This window comes from Geotrypetes seraphini, chromosome 2 (assembly GCF_902459505.1).
Source record: "Geotrypetes seraphini chromosome 2, aGeoSer1.1, whole genome shotgun sequence".
In the NCBI taxonomy this organism is placed as follows: domain Eukaryota; kingdom Metazoa; phylum Chordata; class Amphibia; order Gymnophiona; family Dermophiidae; genus Geotrypetes; species Geotrypetes seraphini.
The window spans coordinates 642,805-665,952 of NC_047085.1; the positions used below are offsets into that span (position 1 = coordinate 642,805).

A 23,148-nucleotide genomic window follows, 5' to 3' on the forward strand; every position below is an offset into this window, starting at 1 on the left:
TCGTATTCTCCCATTATGGCCGATCTAAATTTCTGCCTATAATGTTCATGTGTGTAGCCTAAGTAGTCTAAAATGTGTGCTTTAACATTTTGGTAATTGCTGGCTAAATCAGGGTTCAAGGTTTGGAAGGCAGCCAAAGTCTCGCCCGCTAAACATGGTAGCAATCGTGCTGCCCATTGTTCCTGCGGCCAACCAGCGGCATTGGCCGTCCTTTCAAAGGCTGATAAAAAGTCATCAGGTTCATCAGTGGGTGTAATTTTATGCAAGTACATCCAAGCCAAAGGATTGGCTCCTACTAGCTGTTGGGGTGCTGGATTTAGTAGCGGTGCACCCATCATCGGTTGCCTTGGGGCTTGAAGAAACTGTGCAAACAGTCTTGATTGCTCCCCCATTGCAGCCATGAGTTCTTGGTGCTGTATCTGTGCGCGGTCCTGCGCCTGGTTCCAGCGGTCCTGGCTTGTCTGGAAGACCTCCTGCATCTCCTGGATCTGCTTCTGGCGTTCTCCAGCGATCAGGGCCAACACCTGCTGCTGCTCCATCTCCAACACCTGAAATGGAATCCAAAAAGAAAACAAAACCAAGTATGGCTCCTTTTAAATTTTGCCTGACCCTCCTCCCACAGTGTAGCCGACCAGCCTCCCTGAGTGATACTTTTATCCTCAACAGCCCGTTAGATTAGGTACTCTTACCCGCGGTACTGATGAGTCTGCGCACTGTATCACTCTGGTACTCGGGAACACTCCGACTCTGGTCTGGATACCACTGCTCTCCAAGATGGGTCCTGCGTCCGACTTCGAGCCTCTCTGAGCTTGGAACTGCTCTCCAAAAGAACTGGAATACCGGCTTCCAAGGTCCCAGCGCAGCTGATTTCCAGTTGTCCTGTGTCTTGTCTTCCGGTGTCTGTAAGTCACTAGTCCACCAGTATAAGTCCACAGCTTCTCAATAATCAGCTTCCAACAAATTCAAAAGTAAGCCAAAAAAAAAAAACAATTATATATTTTTTTTTTTTTTCAAAAAAAAATTTTTTAACAACAGGGGGTGCTGTATCCCACTCTGATACCATGTGTAGCATGGCCGGCCTTCAAGGCTTGCAGTAACCGGCCCACGCTCGCAATATTTTCCCCAGCGTGCTTCCTCAAGAAGGAGGAAGTCCCTGTTGTGCATAAACTTATCTTATGTGAAAAAACAGAATGGCCTCACACAAGTAAGTAATGAATAACAAAAATCAAATTTATTGTTCAATTCACAAGTCAAAGTAAAATGCATCCAAAAGAAAAATGTATTCAAAAAAAAGTCTTTGGCAAAACATACAACATAATATGAAAGAAACCAGCCTGGTCTGGAAATCTGTTTCAAAGTTCCTTAACAATGTCCCAGGTGTAATAAAGTTCCTTAATAGTCCTTAACTTCCCCAGAGTCTTATTAGAAATTGGCAAAACTCTGCATGGTATACTGCACTGTACAGCCTCATTAAATGCAGCAACAAATATGGCAGATTTGTCAAAGGGTTCTTTGGTATCCAAAAGAAAAATAAACTCCCAAACTATTCACCATGACACAGTGTAAATCCTGTCTCAAACTTCCAGGATATTCACACCTGCTTGCTGAAGTTTTGTTCCACAGCAGCTCTTGATAAGCAAGAAAAAAAACTTTCTCACAACAGCAAAACCCTTGACTAGCATATCTTCCATTCATTAGCAGACTTCAAGCAAATCCTCAGGTTCAACAGAAAAGGAAACATTTAACAAAACTTAGCACACACAAAAAAAACAATTCCAAATTAATTAGTTTCCATTTCTTCACACATTCCCACCTCAGGTAAAGTACTGTACTCCATAGCTTCACCTTCAGGATTTACCAGGGTTGTATCCTCTAGTTCAGTGTCCAACATCTCAATGTCCCTTGGCTCAGGGGGACTAGGAGACTCCTTCCACATGAGAGCTTCTCCTCTGTCTCCCTTCCTCTTGGTCAGCCAGCCCTCTAAATGCTGCCAAGCTGCTGTACCACGCCCAGCCCTACTCCGGGGCTGAACTTCCTTCAGCTGTGTTTTCCTTCTCCCCTGCTTAGCCAGCTTGACACAAAATGGAGGATTTAAAGGGCCCTTACCAGCTTTCATCAGGCTGTGTTCTGCCTCAGGTTTAAACACAGCCTGTGCTTCCTGTTCTTGCTCTTGTCTATCAGGGATAACATGGTTGGCTCGGACTAGTTTCAGGGGGGGGGTTTCTGTGACTCTTCCCTGGCACAAGGCCGGCATTGGACTCGGGCTTGTGACAATATGTATAATAAAGTGTTATTGTTTATGCTTTATATTGTCTGTGTGCTTTTCTGAAGTGTCACTGATCATCCCATTTGACAGAAATAAGTGGCGGAACAAATTGGTACCAGAAGTGGGGTTGATCAATGTGGTCAGAAAAGCTCCCTAGGAAACAAGGGGTGGAGGAGCAGGTTCCCAACCCCTCCATTCCGAATGGGAATGACAGTATAGGAAAATTAATGGCCACTTAGTGGTCTGTAGAAGCAGGATTATGTGAATCCTGTACTTTTGGAAGTGGGGATCCACATGAATTATGTGGCTCCTTACAAAAGGAGGCACATGCACTATGCAGACACAGATACACAAAGTCATACAGAAGGCATTCTTCACCATGCGAAACCTAAGATAAATAAGAAAGTTCTTTACCAAAGAACACTACAAGATCATTGTACAATCCCTCACACTCAGTACCTTGGATTACTGCAACAGCCTCTACCTACCATGCCCAAACAACATGATAAAACAACTACAGACCGTTCAGAACACAGCCATCAGACTCATCTACTGTCTCAGCAAATTTGACCACATCACTCCCGCCTATGTAGACTCTCACTGGCTTCCGATAAAAGCAAGAACTCAATTCAAGTTCTATTGTCTACTATTTAAAGTAACCCATGGAACTGCCCCCTGTTACCTAAACAACCGCCTATACCGCTACCACTCATCCAGATCAAGAAGAACTCAAAACCTATTCACCTTCCCCCCTAATAATGGAACCCGACGTAAGAAACTATACGACAGCCTTCTAGCAACACAGGCAGCGAAAATTGACCCCACCATCACCAAACTAATGATCAACACAACAGACATCAAAGTGTTTCGAAGAGAAATCAAAACATTTCTATTCAAAAAACACGTCCTTACCAACTAATATCCTCCCCTTTCGCACAAGCTCTCCCTCTATTGAATAACACATTAGTCATCTCCTAGAACCTGTCCTTCCAAACATATTCTGACTCCTATATAAGCATTTACCTCACTATCCAACAAACTTCTTACGTCATTATTAGGTAACTTCTAGTCTGTAACCCGTCTATACTGATATTCTCTACTGTATCCTGTTATCACTTGATTCTCTGCTATGTAATTCTTACAATTGAATCCTCTACCACACCATGTAAAGTACATGAATCACTGTTATGTAATTTCTCTAGATAATCGTTGTTACGCAATTCTCTCGGTAATGTCCATATCTCTTATAATTTGTAATCCGCCTAGAACCGCAAGGCACAGGCGGAATAGAAATCACTAATGTAATGTAATGTAAAAGGGGAAAATCTCAAAAGGAGAAGAGCAAGAAGGAATTTCTAGACAAGGAAGGATGATTTTGTCAGACTGGAGGAATTTGCATGAAGCTAAACAGGAATTACAATTGAAATTAGGAGAGCTGGAAAAGAAAAGGTATAATCAACAGCATGCCATTAAAATGCTACAATGTCAGAATAAGTTGTTAATGGATAAGGTAGACACCTATCAAAATGTAACAGAATATAAATATAAGAAACGGAGGCGGAAAGTGAGTTACAGAAAAGTTAAAATCTTAATTTATCATCTGCCGGATGAGTGAAATCCAAACAAACGGGATGGGGATATTTGGGATTCAAATTATAATAACAGTGAGGAGAATATATGTGTTGAAGGAGAACAGGCAGAAAGTTTAGAAGCAGAGCCTGTGAGGAGACAAAGATTACAGGGAAATCTGCAAACTAGGAGAAAATCTAACTAGAGATAATGTTAGGGAGGATGTTACTCCACATGAAATCATGGATACGATGGCACGCTTTACACAGCAGCCTGGGGAACCACTAATACAATGGGTAATTCGGGTGCAGGAGCTGGGCGCAGCCGGGATTATGTGGGATGCCACAGATGCCCCTAAATTTGTTCAAATTAGTCAAGAAGTAGCAGTACAAAATGCGTTACGGGAGGATCCTTATCCTGCAAAAAATACCCAATGGTCTTTATTAGAGATAATTAGTAGGGGTGTCACGAAGCGATATCCACTTGAATCTGATTGGCCCTCAAATGATAAAATTTGGTATACATTAAAAGATGCTCAAATGAAAATTAAGGAGGAGACTATGAAGGTAGCCTTAGTAATAGGTCACACTGACATATATATGTCATTACCTTTTACTGTGTCCATAAGAAATAAAATTATTAAGTATGCTGCACCAGCATACAAACAGGTAATGATAACTTTGTTGATCAATCAAATAGACAGGACTATTTTGGAAGCCTTAGAAGCAGTCCGACAGTTAGGAGATCGGGGGGACTGGGGACCTCAAAATACTTTTGATAAAAAGAGAAAAGGACAATCCAATTCAAACAGGACTAAGCGGGTGTCTCGGAGAAATATGTTTTTGGCATTAATAAAAGATGGTGTAAAGAGGGAAGAAATAGATGGAAAAGATACAGGGACATTATGGGGAATGTACAAAAGTAGAGGACTGGGAAAGAAATCTATGCCACAAGCACAAGTGAACAAAGGAGAGAGGGAGGATATTTTGGTGCCAACGGCCCCCCCTGAGGAAACTGCTTCCATTCTTTATCATGATTTAAAAGGGTGGAAGTATTGGGAGGATCAATAATGTGAATGCCGAGCCTCAGTGTTTGCCTGGAACAAATTAGAACAGCGTCCGCAGGTAGAGATAAATATTTAGTAGAAATCTGGGGAGCAAAAGGTACAAGCTGTAGTGGACACTGGGGTGGAGGAATATAAATATCAGGATTGGGGGGAAAATTATACAAGCAGGAAGAAAAAAAATTTATTTTTTTTTTTTTTTAATTTTAAAATTAGACAATTACCAATTTGGGAATATACTGTATTAATCTATGGGATTCCTTAAAATATACTAGGGCTAGATATCCAAAAAGGGTTAACATTACAGCTTTCCGATGGAATCTATAGTTTTGGTAAATTGCCAGACATTCCTATGAGATCAGTAGTGGTGGGGAAACCAATAGTAGTACCGATCTCCACAAAAATTGTAAACATGAACCAATGCATTTTTAGTATTCCTATAGTGGAGCAATGTCCAGAACAATTTGCATTCACTTGGCAAGGGATGCAATATACATATACCAGACTACCACAAAAATACTTACATAGTCCCACTTTCTATCACAAGATTACAGCAGAAAGTGGGCAAAAGGATGCCGAGAGGTGATAGAGAAAGTTAAACAAAAAATTGTAAACTTCCCTTCTCCCCAAAGTAAAAAACAGACTTGGGCCTTTTTTTTTTATTCTGGAGGCAACATATTTCACATCTGGGGTAACATATGGGGTACGTTGGACAATAAAAAAGTAGAAATATTGCTAAGTGACCTTTATAAAGTATAAAGTTTTGTTAGATAGTATAAGGAAGTTGCACTCCAAGTGATTTTACAAATGTGTCTTTTACCTCAAACACTAACATTGTGAACCACTGTACCTGCACGTAAACTTCTCTTGTATGTTTTATAGATGAAAAAGTCCCTGCTTGCATTCTCTTATAATTGTGTGACAGAGCTTTGAAATGGAAGAAGAAAGAAAGGAGACCAGCAAGAACTTAAGTTTCTATCTCTCTTTCTTTTAGAAGCTTAGTATCCAGACATGGTCAGGAGAACCAATTTCACTGTGCTATATTTAAAATACTTCCAGCACTGTGACCTGATAGTGGAAATCCAATGGATACCAAATTTGTTTATGACTCTTTTGATTAATAGTGTGCTTATTTACAGATTAAATTCAACCTTGAATCATTGCCGATGGAAGAAAGCATGCCGGAGCACTGTGTTTGTCTGTTTCTGTTATGTGTTGTCTGTTTTAGCCTATGGGGTACCCCAACAATTCACATTGGCCATTTCCAGAGTTTATTCCACCCCTTCTATTAGTCCAAATGGTACCATATCCCTTTCCAAAAAAGATTCCCCCACATACAAGAAAATTTCTTATGAAAACCATGCTCACAATGATTTTATGCTATGGCTCATACAGCCCAATGATAATTTAGTTAGGGGTTATATTATAAGAGGACATCTGAAGAGAAAAAATTAGAAAGCTTTATACCTGGTAAAATGGTGTTAATTGGTATTTGAGATTTGCTAAATAAAATAAAAAATGGTCTCTCTTTATTTAACTTACCAGGTATAAAGAGTGCAGTGCACATCTCTGACATAAGTTGTTTTGGTATTACCATCAGTACGTATTTATGGTCTCTTTTAAGTGACACAATAATTAGGTCCAGAACATAAAAAGGTGTATTTTCTGAATGTACTACAGAATACCTTTAAGTGCATTAGTGTTGTTTCTCTTATCTCAAACAAATACTACCTTACACACCAGTATGGTGTCACATGTTATCACATTCTGTACATAAAGTGGTTTTTCTTTTTTTCCTTCTTCTCGTTTACCACTAGGGGTGTTTAATGTAACTAAAGCATTGAAGCTAAACAGTCATGATGAAATATTTTCCTTGGAAAATCACGTACTGGGAAATGTTATTCCATATAGACTTTCATCCCTTTGTGATAGAATTGGTCAGCTCTGCTCTCTTATTCTTATGATTTGGCTAACATGCTGGGTTAAGAGAAAATTTCACCAGATCAAGAAGATGATGACACGCAACCAGACATACAGTGCCGTGCCATGACGCTATTATGTGGCACCGACTTGGGAATAGAAGTGAGCCTATATCCTGCCACTTCACATTAGGGCTGGTCTCTGGGGGTGGTGCACGTGAATCTTACGTGAGTGAAGGCATGTGAGTGGCATAGCAAGCCTATTAAAACTGGAGCATAGCCAGACCCTAACCAAAGCTGCTAAGAAAAACGGGATACCAGATAACTGCAGTGATCGATGGTGAATATGATGCTACCCTAAATGTATGTAAGCCATGAGTAAGAGCACAAATATAATATTAATAAGATTATTAATTTCCATGATTCCCTATACGTGATACTTTCAAGTAAAATGCCTAATTAGCAAGAAATATTAGGGAATGCAAGAATACCAGGTTTAGAACATAAGGAAATAATTTATGAAGGGAAAATTAATTTTCCCATTTTACCTTTACCTAAATGTAGAATAAATACTATTGTTTCTGAAATACTGGCTGGCAAACAAGCATATTTTGGCTCCAGAGTAGCAGATGTATTTAGATGGGAAGGTGAATGGGTGCCAAATACTGTACATAATTAATGAGAGCACAAAGAATTAACTTTATCTCATTGATTTAAAACCACATCACATTCTGTACCCTTAGGTAAATGAAACAATGTGTCCTTTTACGGTGATGCCTTTGACATTGAGACACCAATTAGGGTTTCCCACTTATCATGGGCAACAAATAGATGAACAAAATAAAACAAACGTGTCATTCTATGACAATTTGTGCCAATGGACCATTCCACCTCAAGGTTATACAAGAAATATCACATAAAAATGTTTTTGTAGCTAGCAGTACTGTTAAACTTGTGATTCATGCTATTCAAGCTCCCTTTTTCAGTATGTGTATATATTAATTTTTCTTTTGCCGATGTATTTTATTGCCATCTATAAAGAAAGCCATGCAAAATATAGCAATCCTAAATAAAGCAAATCAGAAATGTACTTGCATTCTATGACAGATCACATTGAAGCTACCACTGCACACCCTTGGTGGAATGCTTTTACTAGAGGGAGGGCTACGGCACAAAAGGTGTTTCTTCATTCTTTAATCTATTCTTATGTTAACATTTCTTAATTGTGGGTTTACCTATTGTGTAAACAAACGGACACCCTCTCCCTTTATTCGGATGACTTTTTATTTGGAGGTACAGACTTAAGGATCCAGGGGTGGACTATTATGCCTAGGGCCCGGGGGTAAATGAACTCAGCATACTACGTGACATTTCTCCTCAAGTCTGCTTATCTAACCTCCTTAACCTTAGTGTTACCTTGACAACATCAAAGGGATAGTGAAGACAGATGGTAAACCAGTCTCTGCAAACACCTCATTCATAACCTCAAAAGGACAGTAAAGTCTGTTTATCTGACATCCTGACCTCCTTGATCTTCAAAGGACAGTAAAGACAGATGGTAAACCAGTCTCTGTAACACCTCCTGCATAACATCAAAGTCTGCTTCTCTGACTTCCTTTTGCCTGCGTGTCGCCCGATAGCATCAAAGGGCCACCGATCTCTGCAAACACCTCCTTAACCTAGGTGTTGTCAAAACAGAGAACAAAAGAGCAAGACCAGCTGTTTATGCTTTACTAAGAACCCAGCAGCTTTTCCAGCTTTTCACCCAATATAAAAGACGGGACTTGCCTCTAACCGGAGAATCCATGACGTCTGGAGGGAGAATCCACGTCTAAAGGGACAGTCCTTTGGTCCAACCATCTATCTATTGCAAGGATTCCCAATTGTGAAGATGGTCGTTATATGGGGTCAAGGTGATGCTATTTTATATTTAATTCTTATATATGTATAATAAAGTGTTATTGTTTATGCTTTATATTGTCTGTATGCTTTTCTGAGTGTCACTGATCATCCCATTTGACAGAAATAAGTGGCGGAACACTTGGCTTCCCCCCCCCCCCCCGCACCATCCCCAACCCACGAAAAGGGACACACACTAGACCTCATTAGCTTCCTCAATCTTACCGCTCACAAGACGTCAGTTGATGACACTCGCTGGGAACATGTCCTCTGGTCTGACCACTTCCTAGGGGCTTTCTGTCTTCCCATTTTTATGTCGCAGCTTGGGGCTCCACCCCGCACTTCCAACCCCATTACCTTCCGCAAAAAAATCACAAGCGATCTGTTCTGGTCTAAATTTCTCAATCTATTCTCCTCTACCCCTAAGCCTGCAGATTCAGGTACTACCTGGCATAACTGGGTCGCTCTCTCCGAATCCACCTATCTTTCCCTCACCCCTCTTTCCACTAAATCCATCTCCTACCCCCGCAAGGCCCCTTGGTACCTCCCATATCACAGAGAGCTAAAACAGAAATGTCGAGCTCTGGAGCGCATATGGAAAAAATCAAAATGTCCCATAGACAGACAGTCCTGGAGAGTCAATATCAAGCTGTACAATACAGCGCTAAAAAAAGCAAGAAAGAACTTCTATGGTGACAAAATCTCCAGGTCAAACAATCAGAGCAGTGCACTATTCAACATCTGGCGCTCCCTAACCTCCAAAAGAGACCCCACCGAGCTCCCCTCCTCTCCCTCAGCCAATGTTCTAGCAAAATTCTTCAACGATAAGGTTTCTACCTTGAGATGCTCCTTCCCTCCTTCAGTCTCCTACAACTCCCTGGTGCCCACCAATTCCACTGATTCCATTCCCACCCTAATGGTCTCCAACCCTATCCCAGCTGACAGATCCTGGACCACCTTTGAGCGCGTATCTGAATCCCTGGTCCTCAATCTCTGCCTCAAACTGAAATCCTGTAACTGCTCCTTGGACCCATTCCCCTCCTACCTATACGAGAACATTCCCGCACAGGCTATCTCTTCTATCACCAATCTCATAAACTCCGCCCTTCAGTCGGGCCATTTCTCCCCAGAAATGGGTCATATTGCCTTGACCCCACTACTGAAAAAATATGACCTTGACTCTTCCATACCATCTAGCTATCGCCCAATTGCAAATATCCCTCTCCTAACCAAGATGCTAGAGTCCATCATTTCTACCCAACTCTCATCATTACTTAGAGAGATTCTCTATTCTTCTACCCTATCAATATGGCTTTCATCCTAACTTCAGCACCAAATCCCTACTGTCTTCCCTGATTTCAAGGGTCCAACAACTTCACTCTCGAAACAAGTTCGCCATCCTCCTACAATTTGACCTCTCCGCTGCTTTTGACGTTGTCCACCATGATATTCTTGTTTACCAACTCTCTGAGATAGGCATCAATGCCACAGTCCTAGATTGGTTCTCTAAATTCCTCCACTCTCGTTCTTACATTGTTAACACACCTCCAATCCTTGGTAAAAAAAATGCTTTTTCAGCCTTCACATGCTGAGGAAAGTTAGATCCTGCTTCCATCAAAAACACTTTACCCTCCTTGTCCAATCCATCATCCTTTCCAGATTGGACTATTGCAACTCTATCTACTTAAGCCTGACTAAGAAAAATCTTCACAGGCTCCAGCGGATTCAGAATGCAGCGGTCAAGCTCATCTTCACTAAAAGTAAATTTGACCATGTCTCCCCGCTCCTGGCCAAGCTTCACTGGCTTCCAATAATCGCCAGGGTCCAATATAAATGCGCCTGTTTAGCTTTCAAAATCCTACACGGTATCCTCCCTCCTTTTATCCCTCTTTCTTGGAATTCCTCATACCCTAATACCACCAGATCCTCCCACAAATTAAAACTATCCTTCCCCTCGCTAAAAGGCATTTCCCACACAGGAAAGCTAGGGACCTCCCTCCACTTCAAAATCACTGAGCTCTGGAACAATCTTACCTCCCCTCTTCGGAACTTGAGCTCTCCAAGTTTTCTGCAAACATCTGAAAACCTGGCTTTTCTCAAAAAATGTAAGCCTCTCTCCAACTTAGGAATCAAGAAAACTCTTATATCTGGCATCCCAAGTCCTCTAATATTCTTCACACTTCTACCTCTAACCCTCTATTGTAGTTCTTTCCTATTTCATCTACTGTAAACTGCGCCGAGCTCTACGAACGTGGAGATGATGCGGTATACAAACCTAAGGATTAGATTAGATTAGATTATTATTATGTATTAAAAAGATTATATTATGTGTATATAAAAAATGGATGGAAGAAATTGCATTACAATTAGTGCTATTATTATGGAGTGGAGTCAGGGGCAGAGCTTTGGCAGGAATGGGGCGGAGCTTGGGTGGGGGTACACGGTTAGTATTTGTTAGGCTTAGGAGTTACTTGGCTCGAAGAAGTTGAGAAACACTACTTTAGACAAGCTATTAAACGTGGAACCAGGACTTGGGGATGATTATGCCTTCCTAGTTTCTGGAACTCTCTGGCAATCTCCACACAATGGTTATCTTAGTGGAACTCAAGGAGATGCAATTTTAGATCAGGCACCAAGCATAAATCACTAGGGAAATAGGGGAGTTGATAGGGAAAATGCTTGAGTACCTCTTTTGTAACTCATTCTCAGCTCCTTGGAGAGGACGGGCTAAAAAGTCAAATAATTAAATACACAAGTTTATGGGATCTATTCTACCATTTTGCCTGTTTTAAATGCTACCACTAAAATAAGGATGATATTGAATGTTCATAGTTCTGTATTGCTGTTTTCAATAAAGAAATTAAAAAAAAAAAAAACCCACACACCTTGGTTCAGACACAGTCCCTCTACTCCTTTCCAAGCCTAGAGTCATGCTATACTCACTCACGTCTGTTTCCCTCCCCACCCACCAAGCCCAAAAACAGACTGTACTTACTCCTTTGCCCAGTCGTTTCTTGATCTCATATTTCTGGGAGATATGATCTTCCACCTCCGGAACACTAATGTTATGACTCATTGAAGCACAGCTGAACCTTTTGATTAGATAGAAGCTCTCTCCAAGAACACCACATCAGTTTTGTATCATCCACTGAGACAATTCTCTCCTGTAGCGTCCTACTGTTCCTCTCTTGCAGGACACCAAATCAGTCTTGCAGCATTTCACTGATTTACTTCTCCCTAGCCAAGTCACAAATCTGTCCTGCAGAGCCTCACTGTTTTCTTTCTCTTATGTCCAACAGATATTGATGCAAGTCAATCCAATTTTTCACATTCTGCAACTGCTTTGCTCCACACAGTGCACTGAAGATCAGAAATACAGACTAAGGTTCCAAAGCTAGAAAACAAAAAATATATGCATTCAATGAAAACTATTCATGAGGAATTATTTAGAAGCAGAAGCAAACTGACTACTGTATACCTTTTTATGAACTAAATTTAATAAGAGGTGCGCTTATGCTACTGCATACTGATATTAATTAACTTGTGTTATTTATCATAAATCCCATTTTAAGTAATGGACCCATTTACTAACTCATATTGCACATTAATGGATTAACACAGCATGTTTTAACAAATACAGCTGAAAATATGCAAAGCATGAAAAAAAAAGGTAATTCACCACAAGACAAGACTCAAAAAACAGGAAATAGCACAATTTTCTTCAGGGTCTAAAAGACCATGAAAGAGTTAGCCAATCCAACTGGACACAAGAAACAGACACTAAAAGAGTGTGAAAACTTACAGGGCCCAAGAGCCATTTACCCAGTGCTCTCAGTATGGGAAATAAGGTTCAGGATCTAAAGGTTGTGATGGAAGAGAATGAGTTGGACTTAGTGGTGATCATGGAGAGCGTGGTCAACAGAGAACCATGACAGGAATATAGATATACCAGACTATAAGTGTTCAGGAAAAACACGGAAAGAAGAAAAGGAGGGCAAGTAGCATTATATGCTAAAGATCATATTAAAGTCACAGAATTGTTGGATCTGCAGGGTAAGGTGAGTCAGTCTGTAAAGAGGGAAAGGAAAATGTATTTATATTGTTGTGTATACAGGTCCCCTTCACAGACAGAAGTGGACAGAACGTACACAGGTAAGGGTAGTCTCAGTTAGGGCACTGGTCCTTGACCTAAGGGCCGCTGCATGAGCGGACTGCTGGACACGATGGACCACTGGTCTGACCCAGCAGCAGCAATTCTTATGTTAGAAGACATTCAAAATACAGCTGGAAAAGGTGAAGTAATAATATAAGTTTCAAGTTTAAGGGCCTGTTTTACAAAGCCACACTAGCAGCTGCAGCACGGTAACGGCCCCAAAGCCCATAGAGATTTAAAGGGCTTCGGGGCTATTGCCGCGTGGCTTTGTAAAAAGATCTTATTTTGGGCGTTTGCGACTTGATGAATTTTTCGACAAGAATGTGGAATAAAGACAGACGCAAGGGAGGCAACACAGTTATCATGGGTGACTTCAATTACTGGGAATAGAATGGAACCTAGGCACCACCTCCGGCTGCGGTAGGGAGACCAAGTTCCTGGATGCTGTAGGCAATTGCTTCCTGGAACAACTTGTCAAGGAAAATACGAGAGGACTTAATTCTAAATGGACTACGAGGACTGGCGAAAGGTGTAGAAGTAGAAGGGACGCTGGAAAGCAGTGATCACAATATGATCCGCTTCAACCTGGACACAGGAGCTAAATAAACATCGATCCAGAACAACGGCCATGGCACTGAACTTCCGAAAAGGGAATAACGAAGGGATGAGACTCATGGTGGGGAAGAAGATTAAGAAGAAGATAAGCACTGTAAAAACACTAGAGCAAGCATGGTCCCTTTTTAAGGACACAGTCACCGAGGCGCAGAATCTATATATACCACGATCAACAAGGGATCCAAGAAGAAAAAGAACAAGAAACTGGTGTGGCTCACTGTAAATGTTAAGGAAGTGATCAGAGACAAGAAGATTTCGCTTAAGGAATGGAAAAGATCAAAAACAGATGAAAACTGTAAAAAGCACAAACATCATCAAAGCAGGTGCCATAAGGCGGTAAGAGGAGCCAAAAGAGACTACGAGGAAAAAATAGCCAAGGAGGCAAAAAACTTCAAGCCGTTCTTTCGATATATTAAGGGGAAACAACCTGCGAAGGAAACAGTGGGGCCGTTGGATGATCATGGAATAAAAGAATTGCTAAAGGAGGATAAAGCCATAGTCAACAAACGGAACACATTTTTTGCATCTGTATTTACCGAAGAGGATATACATAACATATCTGGCTATATGCAGGAAACGAAGATGGGAAACTGACTGGGTTGACGGTCAGTCTACAGAGGTATGCAGGCAGATTGATAGGCTTAAAAACGATAAATCCCCTGGACCGGACGGCATCCATCTGAGGGTAATCAAGGAACTGAAAGGGGTTATAGCTGAACTGCTTCAACTAATAGCCAATCTGTCGATCAAATCAGGAAGGATTCCAGAAGACTGGAAAGTGGCAAATGTTACGCTGATCTTCAAGAAAGGTTCGAGGGGAGATCCAGGAAACTACAGACCGGCGAGTCTGACCTCGGTACCAGGAAAGATGGTAGAGGCACTGATAAAGGACCATATCATTGATCACCATCCTAGATGGACACAATCTGATGAGGACCAGCCAGCACAGCTTCAGCAAAGAAAGATCTTGCTTGACGAACTTGCTGCACTTCTTCGAGGGAGTAAACAGGCAGATAGACAAGGGTGAGCCGGTTGATATTGTATATCTGGATTTTCAGAAGACATTCGACAAGGTCCTGCATGAACGACTACTTTGAAAAATTGCGAGCTATGGAATCGAGGGTGAAATACTTGCGTGGATTAAAAACTGGTTGGCGGAAAGGAAACAGAGAGTGGGAGTAAATGGACAATACTTGGACTGGAAGAACATCACCAGTGGGGTGCCGCAGAGTTCAGTGCTTGGACCCGTGCTCTTCAACACATTTATAAATGACCTGGAAATTGGTATGACAAGTGAGGTGATAAAATTTGCAGACAATACGAAGTTATTCAGAGCAGTGAAGACACAGAAGGATTGCGAAGACCTGCAACATGACAAACACGCTTGCGAAATGGGCTGCGACATGGCAAATGAGGTTTAAAGTTGATATGTGTAAAGTGATACATGTCGGTAACAAAAATCTTACTCATGAATATAGGATGTCCGGTGCGGTACTCTGAGAAAAGACTTGGGAGTACGCATTGACAGGTCGATGAAGCCATCCGCACAAGGCGTGGCGGCGGTGAAAAGGGCGAACAGAATGCTAGGAATGATTAAGAAGGGCATCATGATGTTTACCGGGCCATGGTACGTCCCCATCTGGAATACTGCGTCCAGCACTGATCACCAAACATCAGGGGTGTCCAATGTCGGTCCTCGAGGGCCGCAATCCAGTCAGGTTTTTAGGATTTCCCCAATAAATATGCATGAGATCTATATACATGTACTGCTTTCAATGCATATTCATTGGGGAAATCCTAAAAACCCTACTGGATTGCGGCCCTCAAGGACCGACATTGGACACCTCTGCCATACATGAAGGACACAGTATTACTCGAAACGGTCCAGAGAAGAGCGACTAAAATGGTTAAAGGGCTGGAGGAGTTGCCATACAGTGAGAGGTTAGAGAAACTGGGCCTCTTCTCCCTTGAAAAGAGGAGACTGAGAGGGGACATGATTGAAACATTCAAGATAATGAAGGGAATAGACTTAGTAGATAAAGACAGGTTGTTCACCCTTTCCAAGGTAGAGAGAACGAGAGGGCACTCTCTAAAGTTAAATGGGGATAGATTCCGTACAAACGTAAGGAAGTTCTTCTTCACCCAGAGTGGTGGAAAACTGGAACGCTCTTCCGGAGGCTGTTATAGGGGAAAGCACCCTCCAGGGATTCAATTCAAAGTTAGACAAGTTCCTGCTAATCCAGAACGTACACAGGTAAGGCTAGACTCAGTTAGGGCACTGGTCTTTGACCTAAGGGCCGCTGCTGGGCACGATGGACCACTGGTCTGACCGAGCAGTGGCAATTCTTATGTTCTTACTGGCGGTCTGGATGATCAAATGGCTGGATGAAAACATAGAAGATTTTTGAAAAAAAATACTTTGGACATACTTTTCGAGAATGGATATTTTGCCACTGCTGACTTTCGGTGACTAATCTAATCTAATCTAATCCTTAGCTTTGTATATCGCATCATCTCCACGTTTGTAGAGCTCGGCGCGGTTTACAGTAACATAGAAACATAGAAATAGACGGCAGATAAGGGCCACGGCCCATCTAGTCTGCCCACCCCAATGACCATCCCCTACCGTTCTCTGTGAATAGATCCCACGTGTCTATCCCATTTGGCCTTAAAATCAGGCACGCTGCTGGCCTCAATAACCTGAAGTGGAAGACTGTTCCAGCGATCAACCACCCTTTCAGTGAAAAAGAATTTCCTGGTGTCCCCGTGCAGTTTCCCACCCCTGATTTTCCACGGATGCCCCCTTGTTGCCGCGGGACCCTTGAAAAAGAAGATATCTTCTTCTACCTTGATGCGGCCCGTGAGATACTTGAATGTCTCGGTCATGTCACCCCTCTCTCTGCGTTCCTCGAGTGAGTACAGCTGCAACTTATCCAGCCATTTCTCATACGGGAGATCCTTGAGTCCCGAGACCATCCAGGTGGCCATTCTCTGGACCGACTCCAGTCTCAGCACATCCTTACGGTAATGCGGCCTCCAGAATTGCACACAGTACTCCAGGTGGGGCCTCACCATGGATCTATACAATGGCATAATGACTTCAGGCTTACGGCTGACGAAACTCCTGCGTATGCAACCTATGATTTGCCTTGCCTTGGATGAAACTTGCTCCACTTGATTGGCAGTCTTCATGTTCTCACTGACGATCACTCCTAAGTCTCGTTCTGCTTCAGTTCGTGTTAAGATCTCGCCATTAAGGGTATAAGTCTTGCATGGATTTTGGCTGCCCAGGTGCATGACTTTGCATTTTTTGGCATTGAAGCTGAGTTGCCAGGACCTAGACCAGCGCTCCAGTAGGAGTAGGTCGTGCATCATGTTGTTGGACATTGAATTTATGTCTGTTGTGCTTTTGCCCACTACATTGCTTAGTTTGGCGTCATCGGCGAATAATGTTATTTTACCTCGCAGCCCTTCTGCCAAGTCTCTTATAAAGATGTTGAATAGGATCGGGCCCAAGACCGAGCCCTGCGGCACTCCACTGATTACCTCCATCATTTCGGAGGGGGTGCCGTTCACCACTACCCTCTGAAGCCTACCTCCAAGCCAGTTCCCAACCCATTTTGTCAATGTGTCACCCAATCCTATAGAACTCATCTTGCTCAGCAACCTGTGGTATGGTACGCTATCGAATGCCTTACTGAAGTCCAGGTATACGATGTCCAGGGACTCCCCAACATCCAGCTTCCTCGTCACCCTGTCAAAGAAGCTGATCAGGTTGGATTGGCAGGATCTCCCCTTAGTAAATCCATGTTGACGGGGATCCCGTAGATTCTCCTCGTTCAGGATCATATCCAATTGGCGTTTGATTAGAGTTTCCATTAGTTTGCACACTATTGATGTGAGACTCACCGGTCTGTAGTTTGCTGTCTCCATCTTGGAGCCTTTCTTGTGGAGTGGAATGACGTTAGCCGTCTTCCAGTCCAATGGGACGTTACCCATACTAAGGGAGAGATTGAAGAGCGCGGATAGCGGTTCTGCCAAGACATCACACAACTCCCTGAGCACCCTGGAGTGTAGGTTGTCAGGCCCCATTGCCTTGTTAACCTTAAGCTTTGACAGCTCGCAGTAGACACCGCTGGGTGTAAACTCGAAATTACTAAACGGGTTATCTGCGTCAACCCTTGTCTGTAGCTGAGGGCCGAATCCTTGCGCCTCGCGGGTGAAAACTGAGCAGAAGTATTCATTTTAACAGTTGGGCTTTTTCCGAGTCCGCTTCTACATTGTGTCCGTCTGGTTTCCTAAGACGTACTATCCCACATTAGTTCTTATTTCTATCACTGATATACCTGAAGAAGGATTTATCTCCTTTCTGGATGTTCTTCGCTAGAGACTCCTCCATGCGGAATTTGGCCTCCCTAACTGCTGTTTTGACGGCTTTTGACTTGGCCAGATAGACTTCCCTAGAGTCCTGTTTCCCTGATTGTTTGTAAGAGATGAATGCTTTTTTCTTCTCCTTGATGAGGTCCGAAATCTCCGCAGAAGAAATAGGAAGGAACTATAACAGATTGTTAGAGGTAGAAGTGTGAAGAAAATGTAGAGGACTTGGGATGCCAAGATAAAAGAGTTCCTTGATTCCTAAGTTGGAGGTAGACTTACATTTTTGAGAAAAGCCAGGTTTTCAGATGTTTGCTAGCGCCCTACATCCAAATTGGACTTAGACGTTTCTTTTGATTATGTCCCTCCACGTATATTGGTAATAGATCCTTTTTTGTATGTGACAGTAAAAAATTTTGTCTTGAAAAAAAACCAACAACTTGTACTATAACTATGGCTAATTGTAACTTGTTAACTGTTTATTATGTATGTTAACCATGTTTATTATGTATGTTAACCCGTTATGAGCTCTTTGGGGAAGATGGAATAGAAAATGAAATAAATAAATAAAGTTCTGGCAGCTCTGCTGGCTGATCTTTGCAAAGCTTCTCTAGAGTTGGGAGAGGTACTCGAGGTCTGTAGACAGATAAATGTGACCCCTCTCCACATATGTGGAAGAAATGAAGGGAACCACAGTCTAGTAAGTTTGACTTCTGTGTTAAGTAAATTAATGGAAATGCTTTCAAAACAGAGAATAGTGAAGTTTATGGAATCCAATAGATTACAGGACCTGAGACAACATGGATTCACTAGAGGCAGGTCTTGTCACACAAATCTGGTCAATTTCTTTGACCGGGTGACCAGAGAATTGGATAGAGTACGCGAGATGTGCCACTATATCTTTCTTGAGATAAAGAGACCAGAACTGAACGCAATACTCCAAGTGAGATCGGATCATGGAGCAACACAGAGGCATTATAACATTCTTAGTCTTGATAACCATCCCTTTTTTAGTAATTTTTATTTGTTTATTTTTATTTAATTATTTATATACCACTTATATCCTAAGTGGTTTACATTCAGGTACTTTATCATATTTCCGTATCTGTCCTGGTGGGCTCAAACTCTATCTAGTGTATGTAGTGCAATGAGGGGATTAAGTGTCTTGCCCAGGATCACAAGGAACAGTGAGGGATTTAAACCCACAGCCTTAGGGTGCTGAGGCTGTAGCTCTAACCCTTGCGCCACACACTTCTAGCATCTTGTTTGCTTTTTTGGCCGCCACCACACATTTTGTGTTTTAACAACTTTGACTGGTTTAGTGTCATCTGCAAATCTAATCACTTCACTCACCATTCCAATTTCCAGATCATTTATAAATAAGTTAAATAGCACCAGTTCCAGTACAGACCCCTGAGGCACTCCACTGTTTACTCTCCTCCATTTAAAAAAATGACCATTTAACCCTATCCTCTGTTTTCTATCCGATAACCAATTCCTAATCCATAACTGAACTTTGCCACCTATCCCATGACTCTTTAATTTTCTCAGGAGCCTCTCATGAGGAACTTTGTCAAAAGCTTTCTGAAAATCTAGATACATCAACCGGTTCACCTTTATCCACATGTTTATTCACACCTTCAAAGAAGTCAAGCAAATTGGTGAGGCAGATGAAAATAATGTTACCAGTGGTGTGCTTCAAGGTTACGTTCTTGATCCTGTTCTTTAACATTTTTCTAAGTGATATTGCTGAAGGGTTTTCTGGTAAGATTTGCCTCTTTGAGGATGATACCAAAATCTGCAAGACACCCCTATACCATACCTCATGTAAATAACATGAGGAAGACCTAGAGAAGCTTGAAGAATAGTCTAAAAATTGGCAGCTAAGATTTAATGTTAAGAAATGCAAGGTCATGCATTTGGCCTACAAAAACCGGAAGGAACAGTACAGTTTCAGGGTGAAGAACTTTTGTGCACAAAAGAGAAGCGGGACTTGGGTGTGATAGTATTCAATGATCTTAAAGTGACCAAACAGGTTGAAAAAGTGAGAGCAAAAGCTAGGATGCTTAGGTACATAAGGTGAGGTATAGCCAGTAGGAAAAAGGAGGTATTGATACCTGTGTATGAGACTCTGGTGAGATCTCATTTAGAATATTGTGTACAATTCTGGAGACTGCACCTTCCAAGATTAAAAAGGATGGAGTTGGTCCAGAGGAAGACTACTAAAATTGTCGGTGGTCTTTCTCATAAGGTATATGGGGACAGACTTAAATATCTCCATATGTATACTTAGCAGGAAAAGTGTGAGAAGGGAAATAGAGACATTTAAATAGCTACATGGCATAAATGCACATGAGGAGAGTCTCTTTCAATTATAAGGAAGCTCCAGAACGAGAGGGCATAGGATAAAGGTAAGTGTTGATAGGCTCAGAAGTAATCTAAGGAAATATTTTTTTACAGAAAGGGTGGTAGATGCATGGAACAGCCTCCCTGTAGAGGTGGTGGAGATAAAGACTGTGTCTGATTTTAAGAAAGCCTGGGATAGTTACATGGGATCTCTTAGAGAAAGAGATAATGGTTACTGCAGATGGGCAGACTGGATGGGCCATTTGACCTTTATCTGCCATCATGTTTCAATGTTTCTCTTTCCTTCTCTTTGCTGGGTATGGGTGGTCTTTCTCTCTCCCTCCCTTTCCTGGGTATAGGGGGTATCTCCTTCCCCTTACCTTTGCTGGGTATAGGGGGGGCCTTTCTCTCCCCCTCCCTTTCCTGGGTATAGGAGGTCTCTCTTCCCCCCTCCCTTTGCTGGGTATGGGTAGTCTGTCTTTCCCCCTCCCTTTCAAGTTTATTAAGTTTTTATATCAAGGTTATCTAAGCGGTTTTACAATCAGGTACTCAAGCATTTTCCCTATCTGTCCCAGTAGGCTCACATTCTATCTCTCTCCCCCTTCCCTTTCCAGGGGATATGGGGGTCTCGCTCTCTCCCTATCCTGGGTATAGGGGGCCTCTCTGTTCCCCTCCCTTTGCTGGGTATGGGGGGTCTCTCTGTTCCCCTCTTTTTGCTAGGTATAGCCGGTCTCTCTCCCCCCTCCCTTTACTAGGAATAGGGGGGTCTCCCTCTCTCCTCCTCCTGGGTATAAGGGGTCTCTCTTCCCCTCCCTTTGCTGGATCTGGGGGGTCTCTCTCTCCCCCACCTCTCCTAGGTATGGGGTCTCTCTCTTCACCTCCCTTTGCTGGGTATGGGGGTATCTCTCCCCTCTGCTCGGTATAGGGGTCTCTCTCTCTCTCTCCCCCCCCTTCCTCTCCTGGGTATAGGGGGGGTCTCTCTTTTCCCCTCTCTTTGCTGGGTATGTGTGCCTCTCTCCTGCTCCATTTCCTGGGTATAGGGGGTCTTTCTCCCCCTCCCTTTGCTTGGTATGGGGGAGGGTCTCTCACCTTCGTGTATGCGCTCTGCTTCCTGGCGCTCCAGCCGCGCTGCCTACCGGGATAGAAACGGAAGCGCTGTGTTATCACCGTTGCCTGGTAACCTGGGAACGAGGCACGTGCATCCGGCCAAACGTCTTAAGGGAAGAGCATTGGGTCGACAAATGAGGGGAGGGGCGTAGGAGGTGAAAGCTCTGATTTGTGGAGGGGAGTAGAAGCTAGAAGAGCCACGCCCCTCCATTGCAAGTGAAGTGAATCGTAGAAGCACCTTATGATGAAGGTAGAAAACGGATTTCCCGGATGTTAAATCCTCCCCTCGCTTTCACGAGCTCTTTCATTCTCGACCGTTTCCTCCTCAAAGCATCGCATGAACAGCGCGCGAGTCAGAGAGGGCGGGACTGAAAGCCTCTCCTAGCGTCACGTGGTCACCTGTCAGGAGTACAAGGGGCGGAGTCAGTAATCCCGTGCTGTAAAGATACTAGACCAGACGGATCAAACTCTGGCCCGCCGGCCGGTCGACCTCTGAGGCCGAAGGAACGCGCTAGAGCCGGCTGCTTTGAAGAGGAGACGAGGCAAAGGCAGACGGAGTGAAGAGCAGCAGCGGTTTGTGCCGGCGGGCCAGAGGAGACCAGGAAGCCGGGAGGATAGGCACAGCCGGCCAGATCTGAAGGGAGCGGGGGGGGGGGGGGGGGACGAGGGCGGGCCCAGGTGTAGAAGTACCCGGAGGGAGAGGTGTAGGGGTCCAGATGTGCTTGTGGGGTGGGTAAGAAATAAAACAGATGAGAAGTTGGACGCAAGGGATGGTGTGGAGGGGGATAGAGATACTGGATAGGAGGGTAGTTGGGAAGAGAAAGGGGGAAGGAGAGAGAGAAGTGGAGAAATGAATCTTTTTTTTTTTTTTTTTTAATCAATGTTTATTAGAATTTTATAATAATGATAAACAATACAAACACCATTTGTAAACCAATCCGTAATGTTACAATCTTTCAACAAAGCATATAAAATAAAAAAAAAAAAGAAAAACAAGGGGAAAAACTCCCAAACATAAATATATCTCAATCCCGCCACCCTACATAAAGTAAACCAATATAATCAATAATATCCCCCATCGAATAAACACCATGAGGGAGTCCTTTCGTTGTTCCTTCAAAAAGACTCCCAATGAACCACACCTCCCCTCACCCTCTATCCCACCCTCCCACCCCACTTGAGTAAATAATTAAATGTGCTGAAATATTTTGTCCCAGGTCCGCCTTTGTAAGTCATAATAACCATAATGCTTAGCAGCTATACATTCCATCTGTGCAAGTTTTCGCAATTTCTCTAACCATTCCTCTTCTGGTGGAGCAGCTAACTTCTTCCAATATAATGCTATTAAACATTTGGCCGCCGCCAACCCCATTCTGACCAGTTTTGTCTGCCAAGGAACTTCTCTAACATTATGTAACCCTAACAGACAAACTTGAGGTGAAAGTTGCAATGTATCCTGGATCCACAATGTCAAAGATCGTGTAACAATAACCCAAAATTTCTGAATCACCCCACAGTCCCACCAAATATGCATAAAAGATCCAGGGCTCTTACCACATCTCCAGCAAGAGTCTGAAACTTGAGGGTACATAATATGTAACCGTGCAGGTGTGAAGTACCAGCGTGTTAAAATTTTATAAGCATTTTCTTGGACCAATATACAATGAGATGCTTTCTGTACCTCCAAACAAATACGTGACCAATCATCTGCAGAAAGATGCAGCTGGAGGTCCCGTTCCCACTGTTGTTTAAAAGGAAAGGAAATCACCACTCTACCATTACAATACTGGATTTATTTTGTTTAGGGGTTGGAGACGTTGTACTTCTACTAAGATGA

At 42.8% G+C, this 23,148-nt stretch overlaps 1 long non-coding RNA gene across 1 annotated transcript; it reads right to left on the reverse strand.

Annotated features, from left to right (window-relative positions):
* Positions 1-1,209: 1,209 nt before the first annotated feature.
* Positions 1,210-21,487, reverse strand: LOC117355056. The gene is made up of 3 exons (XR_004538267.1): positions 21,294-21,487; positions 11,712-12,110; positions 1,210-1,715 (listed from the first exon to the last, which is right to left on the reverse strand). It is a non-coding gene; the product is annotated as an uncharacterized LOC117355056 (long non-coding RNA).
* Positions 21,488-23,148: the final 1,661 nt, after the last annotated feature.